General features: G+C 45.0%; 1 pseudogene; it reads left to right on the top strand.

Moving 5' to 3' along the window:
• Nucleotides 1-8711: 8711 nt before the first annotated feature.
• Nucleotides 8712-12138, top strand: LOC125546709 (disease resistance protein RGA5-like; annotated as a pseudogene).
• Nucleotides 12139-13047: the final 909 nt, after the last annotated feature.

Below are 13047 nucleotides of genomic sequence, written 5' to 3'. Positions count from 1 at the left end.
TTACAAATATAATCATATGGACTCAGGGTCCACATAGAATTCTCCGTCTTCAGGGATCACGTGGTCAAGAAAGAATGCCGCCAATTCCTCTTGAATTGCTCGCATGCGAGCTGGTGCTTGGAGTTCATCCCGCTTCCGAAACATCTAATTTGAAGAAGGGGGTCAATACATATATATATGAATGAATGAAACTCAACACAAATGATGGTAATAAAATAAAATTGTGAATGTTGTTATTTACGTACTTCATATTGTTCGTTAGAGTACCCGCCTCGCTCACACGTCGTGTGGCGGATGGACTCGCACATGTAGTATCCACAGAAATCATTCCCTTGTTCCTGCCACAACCACTTTACAAGAAATAGAGGTCAATCAAACTGATAAGCAAGAATGCTAAATGGTATTGATGAAACTAGCGCTTGAATCACTAGGAGATGCGCGGAACATGCTACTATAGTACTTACTTTCGGGTGTCTAAATTCCAGCTCCTTCGGCAGTCCCGGAACTTTTTTGGTGAATTTTCTCCAAACCCTGCCGGACAAAGAAAACAATTACTTGATATCAGGAAATGAACAAAGTTGCTGATATGGTGGATAATGATCAATTTAACTTACTTCTTGAGGATTTCAGTCATGTCTGCATAGTCCTGGGGATCTTTTCGTTTTGAGTCTAAGACGGTTACTAGTCCCTGCTCAAGCTTAATCTCTAGGAGAATATAGTGGAAACTGCACACGCATGCATAACTCATGAATTACATTACTATAACCTTGACTAATATATAAGGGAAACCGAATACGCACAAGCCAGTAACACTCACTTGAAGTTGTAAGGAAAGAGTATTATATCTTTGTTTTGATTTATTACGAACGAATGTAGCAAGTTGGCCTCGGTAGCTGCGGCATGAAGTTTAACCTGAGTTGCATCTATGAGATATGTGTTAATGAACCCAATATCACCGACTTGTCTTTTCTTCAATTCGACGATCTTCAATCTGCATAATATAGTGAGGATGATTATAAATACATGCAATGAAAGAGCTAAGCTATATAGAGAAACTTAATGACAGAAGTACTACTACTTACAGACAGTAGCAGGCGGCCGTTGTTTTATCGAGGGCCAATTGATTGAAAAACTGATAGAACTCCTCAAATGGAACAGGCAACAGATCAATTCCAACGAGGTCATGCTCCTTTTTAACTTTCACATACAAAGTACTCCTCCCCCCAGAGTCTCTGCAGATTTTCAAGTACCAATCATGCAATCTTCACATCATCGTTGATAGAGATCTTTCATCTTTGACGAGAGGCTTCCCGTACTCGTATCTTTGTATCTGCATGTCCATGGGTTCATAATGTACTTCGTCGGGCAGGTAATCTGCAAGATTGCTATAACCGGGCACCATCCTCGGATCATTAGCGACGTTGTGGCTAGGCACCTTGAGCGGGGGGCATGATTGCTTCGCTTGTTTGCCGAGCTGGGCAATTTGTTTCCCAGCTCGTCGTTCTTTCAGCCTTTGATCACTGACAGTACTTCCCGACCGCTCCGCTTCGGCAAATTCCTTTCCAATAATGCGGTCATAGTTTCCATTCGGCGGATCAGACTTCGGTGGTTTTGTCCGGGCAGCCAGAGTGCACTTCACTTTCACCCGATCTACCTTCTCCTCCGAAGGTGGATGTTTCTTTGCTTTCACCCCTTCAAAGAATTTCCTCACTTCTTCTCGCGCGACCTCGGCGTTCTCCTCCTGGGTCCTCTCGTATGGTAACTTCTCTGGAGTCTTCAGAGAAGGACCGAATCTGTATGTCCTCCCGCCTCTGGTTGTACTGCTACACGCCGAACGAGCAGATGAAGCGGTTGTCTTCTTTACTTGCTTAAGAGGCGGAGGAGAAGGACTACGACGCGCCGGAGCAGCTGGAGCGGCGGCAGGTCTCTTCCGCCCTTGCTGACGAGGCGGAGAAGGAGGAGGTTGGCTGCTCGGGCGCGTCGGCGCAGGCGGAGACGGAGGCGGAGTGCCGCCACGCGCCGGAGAAGGAGCCGACCGAGGGCCCTGATCGTCACTCGCCGGAGGAGGAGGCGGTGGAGGAGGCGGAGTGCCCTGACTCGCCGGAGGAGGAGGAGGAGGCGGAGGCGTCCAGTTCGGAAGGTTGATGAGCTCCTTCCGCCATAGGCATGGAGTCTTCAGAGCAGACCCCAGCTGAGTCTCCCCTTCACCGGTAGGGTGGTCAAGCTGGAGGTCCTCAAATCCCTCCGTTATCTCATCCACCATCACCCTAGCATATCCTTCTGGAATCGGCCGGCAGTGAAAAGTTGCGCCGGGTTCAGTAGGATAAACAGAGCCAACAGCCGCCTTGACCTTCAAATTCATCCATTGCGTCATAAGGTGGCAATTTTGAGACTCCGTTATAGCATCCACGGGATAGCTGGCAGGAGCCGTCAAGTCATGCTCCAGCTGAAGCATCTCGGTGGAAGCCACGCTGCTTCTACGCTGAGATGGCGGGGTAGCTTCGGGGGAGGCTTCGGCAGTACGTTTGCTGCGATTTGCTTCTCGTTCCTCTATTGCTTGTACCCTTGCGTGCAGCGCCTGCAGTTCGGTCTGCTGCACTTTTTTCCTCCTCTCATGGGATTTGTAACCGCCTGCGTCCGGAAACCCAACCTTCCACAGAACGGAGCCTGGCGTGCCTCGTGTCCGTCCAGGGTGCTCAGGATTCCCGAGGGCCATTGTGAGCTCGTCGTGCTCTCTGTCTGGAAAGAACGCCCCTTCCTGCGCTGCTTCAATATACTGCTTAAGCTTACTGACTGGTATGTCCATTTGTTCGTTCGTCCCAATGCACTTCCCTGTTTCAGGGTCCAAGGTTCCGCCAGCCCCGAAGAACCAAGTCCGGCAACGGTCTGGCCAGTTATTTGTCTCTGGTTCGATCCCTTTATGAACCAGATCATTCTCAACCTTGGACCACTTAGGCCGGGCTACGAGGTAGCCACCTGACCCCGTGCGATGGTGAAGCTTCTTCTTCGCAGCATTTTGCTTGTTTGTCACCGACATCTTCTGACTCTTTTCCGATGTCTTGTTGGCCACAAATGCGGGCTAGTGATCTCTGATCTTCTCATATCTGCCCTTGAATTCTGGTGTCTCATTATTTTCGACAAACTTATTATTCAGCTCTTTCTTCCACCTCCTGAATAGTTCTGCCATCCTCTTCAGAGCAAAAGACTTGATTAATTTCTCTTTAATTGGGTTCTCTGGATTATCCTCTGGCGGTAGGGTGAAATTTGACTTCAGCTCAGTCCAAAGATCATTTTTCTGCATATCATTGACATAAGACACCTCAGGGTCTTCTGTAGCCGGCTTAAACCATTGCTGGATGCTTATCGGGATCTTGTCCCTAACCAGAACCCCGCACCGAGCAACAAATGCGCTCTTTGTCCGGAGGGGTTCAATAGGTTGGCCGTCGGGCGCGATTGCTGTGATCTCAAGCTTTTCATCCGAGCTCAACTTTTTCTTCGGGCCTCGTCTCTTTACCGAAGTTGTGCTCGATCCGGAGGGCTAGAAAAAAGAACAAAGACTTAATTAATATGTGTACATACCAAAACAATGAATGCATCAATCAGCTAGTCAGCATAGGCTTAACTAATATATATATACCTGGCCGGACTCGGTTCGGTCACCGGAGCCGTCATCACGGTCTCCTTCTTGCACCGGCATTGGGTCACCGGAGACGTCCTCATGTTCTTCTTCTTGCACCGGCATTAGGTCACCGTAGCCAGCTTGTTCACCCTCTCCTTCCAGACCATCGGTTTCGTTGAGATAGTACGAGACGACATCACTTCCTTCTGCGATTATCTCCCTCAACAACGCTTCTTTTGTTGCTTCGTCTAGGGCGGTGTCCATAGTTTCTACAAATATTTACAACATGGCAATTATTATTCAAACATGACAGATGGATATATTAGTGCCAAACGTAGAACTAGCTACCTAATCATAGTAAGCTATCGGGAGGGGGTATATATCGACAACGACGACACTACATCTATGTCCCTCGACGACCCTCGTTCCCGATAAAAAAAGAGGAAGAAGAAGAAAAAAAAGAGGAGAAGAAAGAATAAAGGAGAAGAACCCTCGAACCCTCGAACCCTCGACCCCTAGACGACCCTCTCCTTCCTCTCATGTTCGAGAGGATCGCCGAGGGGTCGGGAGGTTGCCTAATGTCAAAGGATTCAACAAAACCATGTCTTCATCATTAGGCGAAAGTAACATGTGCATGATGGTACGAAGCTCTTCAAAGTTGTTCTGGAACGGAGTCCCAGATAGGATAATTCGCTTTTTGGTACAAAGTTCAGAAAGAGCCTTCCGAATATCGCTATTTGGAAGGCCTTTGCTGAATTCGTACCAAAAGGCGGATTATTCTATCCGGGACTCCATTCCAAAACAACTTTGCAGAACTTCGTACCAACATGCCCTGGTTACTTCCGGCTAATGATGAAGGCATGGATTTCTTCAATACTTTGACACTAGGAAACCTCTCTCGACCCCTCGGCGATCCTCGACCCCTCGAACCCTCGACGACCCTGAAACCCTCGACCCCTAGACGACCCTCTTCTTCCTCTCATGTTCGAGAGGATCGCCGAGGGGTCGGGAGGTTGCCTAGTGTCAAAGGATTCAACAAAACCATGTCTTCATCATTAGGCGAAAGTAACATGTGCATGATGGTACGAAGCTCTTCAAAGTTGTTCTGGAACGGAGTCCCAGATAGGATAATTCGCTTTTTGGTACAAAGTTCAGAAAGAGCCTTCCGAATATCGCTATTTGGAAGGCCTTTGCTGAATTCGTACCAAAAGGCGGATTATTCTATCCGGGACTCCATTCCAAAACAACTTTGCAGAACTTCGTACCAACATGCCCTGGTTACTTCCGGCTAATGATGAAGGCATGGATTTCTTCAATACTTTGACACTAGGAGAAGAAGAGGAAGTCTTCTCCACTATTCCTTTCTTCTTCTCCTCTTCTTTTTCTTCTTTTTTCTTCTTCTTATTTATTTCTCCTCTTCTTTTCGGTAGAGGAAACCCTAAATAGCAAGTATCGTGGGTGTGAGATACATGTGGCCGTCGGTGTCGGACACTACATCCACGTCACAATGGCTAATCGGACGTTTTCCGGTAGAAGCCCCCTCAATGCAACCGGAAGCAGTTGCGTCATAATCACGTGGCAGTCATGAGACTTTAGGTTCTGGAACTTTTTCTCTGGGATATTTATTATTCCCTTTATATTCGACGAGAAGCCAGTCGGGACCTTCATACTGAGCAAGCATTCAAAGAAGATTTCTTTCTCTTCTTTCGTAAGAGCGTAGCTGGCAGGACCTTCATACTGCTTCGGAGGCATGCCGTCTTTTTCGTGCAAACGTTGCAGGTCCTCCCGTGCCTCAGGTGTATCTTTTGTCTTTCCATACACGCCCAAGAAGCCTAGCAGGTTCACGCAAAGGTTCTTCGTCACGTGCATCACGTCGATTGAAGAGCGGACCTCTAGGTCTTTCCAGTAGGGTAGGTCCCAAAATATAGATTTCTTCTTCCACATGCGTGCGTGTCCCTCAGCGTCATTCGGAACAGCTAGTGCGCCGGGACCCTTTCCAAATATTACGTGTAAATCATTGACCATAGCAAGTACGTGATCACCGGTACGCATGGCGGGCTTCTTCCGGTGATCTGCCTCGCCTTTGAAATGCTTGCCTTTCTTTCGACATTGATGGTTGGTCGGAAGAAATCGACGATGGCCCAGGTACACATTCTTCCTGCATTTGTCCAGGTATATACTTTCAGTGTCATCTAAACAGTGTATGCATGTGTGGTATCCTTTGTTTGTCTGTCTTGAAAGGTTACTGAGAGCGGGCCAATCGTTAATGGTCACGAACAGCAACGCCTTTAGGTTAAATTCCTCTTATCTGTGCTCATCCCACGTACGTACACCGTTTCCATTCCACAGCTGTAAAAGTTCTTCAACTAATGGCCTTAGGTACACATCAATGTCGTTGCCGGGTTGCTTAGGGCCTTGGATGAGAACTGGCATCATAATGAACTTCCGCTTCATGCACATCCAAGGAGGAAGGTTATACATACATAGAGTCACGGGCCAGGTGCTGTGATTGCTACTCTGCTCCCCGAAAGGATTAATGCCATCCGCACTTAAAGCAAACCATACGTTCCTTGGGTCCTTTGCAAACTCATCCTAGTACTTTCTCTCGATTTTTCTCCACTGCGACCCATCAGCGGGTGCTCTCAACTTCCCGTCTTTGTTACGGTCCTCACTGTGCCATCGCATCGACTTGGCATGCTTTCCGTTTCTGAACAGACGTTTCAACCGTGGTATTATAGGAGAATACCACATCACCTTCGCAGGAACCCTCTTCCTGTGGGGCTCGCCGTGAACATCACCAGGGTCATCTCGTCTGATCTTATACCGCAATGCACCGCATACCGGGCATGCGTTCAGATCCTTGTATGCACCGCGGTATAGGATGCAGTCATTAGGGCATGCATGTATCTTCTCCACCTCCAATCCTAGAGGGCATACGACCTTCTTTGTTGCGTATGTACTGTCGGGCAATTTGTTATCCTCTGGAAGCTTCTTCTTCAATATTTTCAGTAGCTTCTCAAATCCTTTGTCAGGCACAGCATTCTCTGCCTTCCACTGCAGCAATTCCAGTACGGTACCGATCTTTGTTTTGCCATCTTCGCAATTGGGGTACAACCCTTTTTTGTGATCCTCTAACATGCGATCAAACTTCAGCTTCTCCTTTTGACTTTCGCATTGCGTCCTTGCATCGACAATGACCCGGCGAAGATCATCATCATCGGGCACATCGTCTGGTTCCTCTTGATCTTCAGCAGCTTCACCCGTTGCAGCATCATTGGGCACATCGTCTGGTTCCTTTTGATCTTCACCAGCTCCCCCCGTTGCAGCATCACGGTATTCAGGGGGCACATAGTTGTCATCGTACTCTTCTTCTTCGTTGTCTTCCATCATAACCCCTATTTCTCCGTGCCTCGTCCAAACATTATAGTGTGGCATGAAACCCTTGTAAAGCAGGTGGGTGTGGAGGATTTTCCGGTCAGAGTAAGACTTCGTATTCCCACAATCAGGGCATGGACAACACATAAAACCATTCTGCTTGTTTGCCTCAGCCGCATCGAGAAACTCATGCACGCCTTAATGTACTCGGAGGTGTGTCTGTCACCGTACATCCATTGCCAGTTCATCTGCGTGCATTATATATAATTAAGTGTCCAAATTAATAGAAGTTCATCATCACATTAAAACCAAAGTACATACATAGTTCTCATCTAACAACATATAGCTCTCCAGAGCATCTAATTAATTAAAACATACATTGAAACTATGTAAAACATTTTAATGCGAAAACAAAGGCGATCATAATCGCAACCAAGGTAACAATTGATCCAACGGCATAATGATACCAAGCCTCGGTATGAATGGCATATTTTCTAATCTTTCTAATCTTCAAGCGCATTGCATCCATCTTGATCTTGTGATCATTGACGACATCCGCAACATGCAACTCCAATATCATCTTCTCCTCCTCAATTTTTTTATTTTTTCCTTCAAGAAATTGTTTTCTTCTTCAACTAAATTTAACCTCTCAACAATAGGGTCGGTTGGAATTTCCGGTTCACATACATCCTAGATATATAAAATCTACGTCACGTTGGTCCGCATAATTTTCATAAACAATAAATGAACCAATAGTTATAAAGATAATATATATACCACATCCGAATCATAGACAAGACGAGGGCCGACGGGGGCGGATACCAAAACCATCGCACTATATAAGATGCAATAATAAAAGTAAGAAAATTATACAAATATCTATCTAAACATACAAGTAACAATATTTTTCCTTTCAGAAAGAAGATAGAACAAGAGGCTCACCACGGTGGTGTCGGTGATGAGATCGGCGCGGGTGATCGACGGCGGTGAAGACGGGGGTGGGGCGTGACGGACCGCTAAATCTAGACAAATGTCGAGGAAAATAGAGCTTTGAGGTCGAGCTTCGAGAGGAGAAAGCTTAACTACTGTGGCTCGGGCATTTCATCGAACACCTCATGTGCATAGGAGGTGAGCTAGAGCACCACAAACCCCTCCCCTCGCCGGCCAGAGAAAAACAGAGCACTGGAGTGCTCTGCTCGCGGGCGAGGGTATATATAGGCACCTCATTGGTCCCGGTTGGTGGCATGAACCGGGACTAAAGGGGAGCCTTTGGTCCCGGTTCAAGCCACCAACCGGGACCAATGGTGGTGGGCCAGGAGCCAGGCCCATTGGTCCCGGTTCGTCCCACCAACCGGGACCAAAAGGTCCAGACGAACCGGGACCAATGGCCCACGTGGCCCGGCCGGCCCCCTGGGCTCACGAACCGGGTCCAATGCCCCCATTGGTCCCGGTTCTAGACTGAACCGGGACTAATGGGCTGACCTGGCCTGGACATTGCCCCCTTTTCTACTAGTGGTTTGGCATAAGTTTCTAATTTTTCCTCTGCCTACCACCTATTTCACCAAAGCGCATGCCTTTTTTGACAATGATTTTCAACACCTGTAGCATTCTTACATAGGAGTATTTTTTATGATGTCACTGTGTTCAAGTTTCTTTTTTTTGTCTATCTTGCTGTACACTCTTTATATTAAAACCTGTTGACATCATCTTTGAATCCATGTGCAGGTATTTTGTTGTCGTTGATGATATATGGGATGTGGCTGCATGGAATGTTATTAAGCTTGCATTCCCCAAGACTAGTTCTCGCAGTATCATAATCACCACTACTCGTAGAAATGATGTTGCCGAATCATGCAGTTCATATTTCAGTGGCAATATTTATGGGGTAAGGCCTCTTACAGTGGTGCATTCAAGACAGCTATTTCACAGAAGACTATTCGACTCCCAAGAAAATTGCCCACCATACCTTGAAGAGGTATGTGATCAAATCTTGAAAAAATGTGCTGGGTTACCTTTGGCAATCATCGCTGTTTCTGGTTTGTTGGCTAACATAAAAAATGTGCTGGGTTACCTTTGGCAATCATCGCTGTTTCTGGTTTGTTGGCTAACATAAAAAATGTGCTGGGTTACCTTTGTCTCTTATATGTGAGTATGTTTTCGGAAGATTCTTTTATTGAGAAGTATGATTTGATAAGGAGGTGGATAGGTGAAGGATTCATTCAAAAAGAAGACGGATATACAACACATGAGGTAGGAGAAAGGTGTTTTAACGAGCTCGTCAATAGGTGTTTGATCCAACCCGTCGAGACAAATGAATATGGTAAAGTGAAGGGCTGCCGAGTTCATGACATAATTCTTGATTTCATAATATCCAAGTCCACCGAAGAGAACTTCATTACTTTCCTTAGTACTCCCATTCCGACAACTGGGATAGAAAGCAAAGTCATTCGTCGATTATTTTTGCAAGGCGTCAAGGAAGGAAATTCAACAATACCAACGACAGGTTTGGATCTGTCCCATGTCCGATCAGTCTCTGGATCTTTTGTGGAAATGCCTTCTTTGGAGAAGTTTAGACATCTGCGTGTTCTCAACTTACACGATTACCAACGATTGGGAGAACAAAATCTTGAAAATATAGTGAGGCTGTTCCAGCTAAGGTACCTGAGCTTCAGACATATAGGAATAAGAAAGCTCCCAGAACAAATTGGACGTTTAGGGTGCTTAGAGATCCTGGACCTAAGAGAAACTGATGTAATGGAATTACCTGCATCTATTGTTAATCTCAGAAAATTATCACATCTACTTGTTGATGTTGGTGTTAAATTTCCTGATGGTGTTGCGAACATGCAAGCATTGGAGACGTTGAAATTGGTCAGTGTCTCCAGACAATCATTAGACTTTCTGTCGAGCCTTGGCCAGCTGAAAAATTTGAGGAATCTGGTCCTTCACATTAGGTTCAATGTTAATTCTGACACTGGGCATACAAATGTGATTGGGGAGGTCATCTCTTCCCTGTGTAAGCTAGGCACCCAGAACCTTCGCTCTCTGACTATTATGGATTTGAGCGGCCTCTTACAGGAACCTTTGTGCCTGCCTACCCTCGAGAAACTTATCAACTGCTCTTTAGCCATCCCGCAGATTCCGAAATGGCTGAGCTCCCTCAAAAACCTCCAACAGTTAATCCTTCAAGTGGATGGAGTCAAGCAGGATGACCTATGCATGCTTGGGGCCTTACCCACTCTGCTCATTCTGCACCTCACGCAGAGAACAGAGTCAAGGAATAAGCTCAGAATAAGTGGTGAAGTTGGGTTCCGGTCATTGGGGATTTTTATTTATGATGGAAATGGTGTTTCCCCGGTAGCTCTGATATTTGCCGCAGGATCCATGCCCAAGCTAGAAAAACTCAAGCTTGTTTGCCACGTAAATGAATCTGACTCTCCGAGCTTTGGAATCGAGAACCTCCCCTGCCTGCGTACTGTCAAATGCTTTGTAAATGGCAACGATGGCATTGTTGAAGCCGTAGAAACTGCCGTGGAGACAGCAGCAAGCACACATCCCAACCACCCTAGTCTAGGCTTTTGGAAAGGTAACAGTATAGTTTTCTCCCGACTGCCCAGCTTTGATTAAACAAGCCAAGGCCCAGGAAAGGGGGAGTTGCCGCTGGACCTGTAAATATTTACCCGGTGCGTATATCATCAGCATGCTAATATATCCTTCTCCCTTTTATGATGCATGAACCGATACATTAGTAGTACTATATTATTTAGTTTTTTTTATAGAAAAGGAGGATTAACCCCGGCCTCAGCATAACTATCTTATTTAGTTGGTAGTATAATTTATTTCTAGGTTAAGCAGCAGTCTCTTGCTGGTCAAGTATATGCATTGAATTGTCATGAGTACTTGTTGGTCGGGCGACACCCAGATTTGAACTGGGGATAAAGGATTTGCAGTCCCTTGCCTTACCGTAACAACATCCAAGTTGCCATCCAAAAATGCATATGTTGTCTTGCATCTCAAAGATAAGTATTCAAATGTGTCTTAATTTTGGTAGTTGTCGCTCCCAGCGCCAGATAACTGATGCGCGCTTCAGATAGACCACAAACTAGTGGTACACATGTGAGGTTCTTGCACAAACTTTCCGCATTCGCGTACGGGCCTTTTTCTTGTGGTGATGGGAGGAAGATGACAGGCCAACTAGTTGTGCTGTTGCTACACATTGTGTATACCTTGAATTGGCTAGTGGTACATTTTGAAGTTCTCTTCTAAAAGTGGTGTGTTAATTATTTGGTCCTGCCCAACTTTACTAGAACTATATATATCATTTCTGTCTGCACTCCATTAGAAATGCATTCTTAGTTAAATATTTCCTTCTGCAAGCATAGACGTTCTTTGGCAAGGTTGACATCAACCAAGGAAATGCCTTTGTGCCACTGTCGCACTATCTACACTTCATGCGCTTCTCTCATCTTTTACAGTTATATACATGCTTGCTATATTTGTATTGCTGCTACATTTTGATGTTATCAATTATTATTTTTTGCAGTGCTAGTCTCTAGATGCTTCAGTAGCAGATTATTATTTATGTGTTTTCTCTATTCGTTAATGAGTTGCATGAAGATGAGGCATCGGATCACTACAACCTCTCTCTTGAGGAGACTAAGACAATATTACCCAATTAATTTGGAAGTAGAAACCAAGAACATCAGAGTTGCTGCTAGATGCTTCTGCTTACCTGGTACATCATCTCAAATTTGAACAGGTTTTACAAGAAGTTGTAGCTTTATCCCTTGTTTCATACTTTTTCTTGGCTTGTGGTGTGAACTTTGTGTGTTTGGACTCTTTGCATCTTCAGTACGTCTTCAGTTTTTATTGACCGACGAATTCCCCCTTAAGAAAAGGAACTTCGCCTAATGCGCTTCACAAGCTATGACTTTGTAATGGCACTACTAATCATATCATCACACTTGCTTAGAAGCAGAGTACATGGACTAAAATTAGGCTCATTCAGTGCATAAGCAATGAAAAATAAGCTTTTTATTGCTAAGAATTTGTCTTGTTAACACCTGGTCCTGTACAACTTAGGATAATTTCCCTTGTTTGTTCTCCTTAATTAATTTAGTCATGTATTGTTGTTCATTTCCTTCACCAAGTTCTCTGGAAAGCTGAAAAAAGAGACCATTTCCATTAAAGAAATGGTGAACAAGCTAGTACTATTCCTTGAGCAATAGTTACCGTTCCCCTCCCTCAAAAAACAACTTGTCTTTGGTGAGAGCTAGACATCAAGGAAACTTTGTGCAACTGTTATGCTAGGTTCCCAGCTAGGCAAAACACTTCATAAGTAAGCCATTGTCATTTTCTCGGTGATTTGGATGTTGTGATGCTTAAAGTCTTTTACAGTTCAATATTCGTTTGCTATGTATATCACCATTAATTTTCGATGTTACCAATGATTTGCAGTGATTCTCTCCATATGCTTCAGTAATAGATGATAAATGTTAAGTGTCCTGGCTGGTGTTGGAATGGAGACCTCTCTGTTCGTGAATTGACTGCATGCATGAAGACGATGCTAATGATGCTTGACATGGAAATAAACTGCAGCATGTCCTTGAATCTTGCACTCAACTCGGCGAGAAGTAACTCGGCGAGAAGTAAATAATGCAGCACACCAGCAGCACAATTTTACCAAATTAAGTATTACCATCTCCGTCCGATTCATTTAGTTGTGAAAGCATTGTACTGGTGGTGGAATTTCAAGCTTGACCTATGTTTGCCTTTGTTGGTTCAAAGAGATATTGTTTCTTGTTGGGAAACTCCTATGAGATGTTAATTACTCCTTAATTATGGGCTATAGCACTAGGGTCTGCTAGCAACATTCTTCAGTTTCTTACATTTTCTGTTGTTTGAGTCTTTAAGCGTAGAGTTTCTGCATCAATAAGCTCTACCTATGACTTGTTCATTTCTAAGACAGTTTAGAAGTATTGAATTCATGCTCTACCCAGTTGCTCCAAAAGATCAAGCTGATGAGAAAAGATGGGCTATGCATTTATACTTGA

The sequence above is a fragment of the Triticum urartu genome, chromosome 7A (assembly GCF_056163025.1).
Source record: "Triticum urartu cultivar PI428250 chromosome 7A, HENAU_Tu73, whole genome shotgun sequence".
Classification (NCBI taxonomy): domain Eukaryota; kingdom Viridiplantae; phylum Streptophyta; class Magnoliopsida; order Poales; family Poaceae; genus Triticum; species Triticum urartu.
The sequence above is the reverse complement of the archived record's forward strand: the minus strand, read 5'-3'. Positions and strand labels throughout refer to the sequence as shown.